Source organism: Brassica oleracea, chromosome C1, assembly GCF_000695525.1.
Source record: "Brassica oleracea var. oleracea cultivar TO1000 chromosome C1, BOL, whole genome shotgun sequence".
NCBI lineage: Eukaryota > Viridiplantae > Streptophyta > Magnoliopsida > Brassicales > Brassicaceae > Brassica > Brassica oleracea.
This window is the reverse complement of record NC_027748.1, coordinates 14,360,248-14,361,557: the sequence shown is the minus strand read 5'-3', so window position 1 is coordinate 14,361,557 and position 1,310 is coordinate 14,360,248.

Here is a 1,310-nt window from a genome sequence, read left to right as displayed (position 1 = left end):
AAGTATTTTAAAATTAGAAAGTAAGGTGTGGGGTCAGCAAGAAATAGATAATAATATAATAGCTGAGGGTAATAAAGAGAAGAGAAATATGGTAGGGTAGTCAGAAAAGAAGTGGGGTATTGAGAATACAAAATTTCCAACTGGGTGCATAGTGCATGGCTCATGCAACAGTTGGTGGTTCTGAGTTTTTTTTTTCCACTTTAACATATTTTATGCATAAGTTGATACAATTTTATCATGTCACACAAACCTTCTTTACACTAGGTGCATAGTTCCCACGCAAACGCGGAGTCGGCTACATTATAGGTGCATTGTATAGTTTTGTTTATGGGATTTTATTGTTTTTTGTCTATAATGTGATTGATGAGACTTTGGATATTACATAGGTTGATGAATTTGATATAAGAATGAACGACGAAGTCATATGTTGATATTTTTATATCTTATATGTTCAAAGTTGAGGGTGATGGAACTTGTTAGTGTTTACTTAGGTAGTTGTTTGTATATAAATCAAATAGTGCATGGAAAAAGATAATAAATTTGGATTTAAAAAGTTAGGGTTTCAAAATAACTGGGCCTTAAATCTGTGGTTTAGTCTAATACTGAAAAAACTGTTAGGACTTCAACTCCTTTTTTCTCTATGTTGGGAATATGGGCACTAATTTTCCGATTCATGTAGGTAAAATTGTTTCTTAGTTTGTGAGATTGAAAAACGTAGATTGATTTTAAGCATGATTGATAAGAGGTTTACTCGCATCAGCTTCGTCTACCGTTGGTGTTGAGTTTCGTCGGCGCCAGATGTTAGACATGCAAGAGAGAAGATCTGAATATGTTAATTTCGTGTTTTGTTTTTTCTTCTCTCGTGTTTTGTGGGTTCCACTATTTGCTCAGGTTGTACAAAAGATGAAGTCTGGCTAGGCCGTCTCAGTTCTCTGAAGTATTCCCTTGATTAACCTCCCACCAACATCTATCTTCTGATTCTGTCTTGAAGTCGAGGAGTTTCCAGAAAAATTAGCTTCCATCTGTTGTTCCGCTTGGAATGTAGAGTTCTGAAATGCCGCATAAAAAACATATTGGCAAATAACTAATGATTGTCAACAACTATCACTATACTAAATAGAAAATAAATCAAGGTTTTTTGTTCTGCACAAACTAAAATCTTACAACAGGGTTGTCACGGTCTTTTTCAGGAGCAAGATCTTTTTCTTCCCAGAAACCATAGTCAATGCAATTCTTGGTAGAAAGCTATCCATGACAGAGGCTAAAGTTGCATAGATAAAAAATAGGATCAGAAACACAGTAGATTTTTT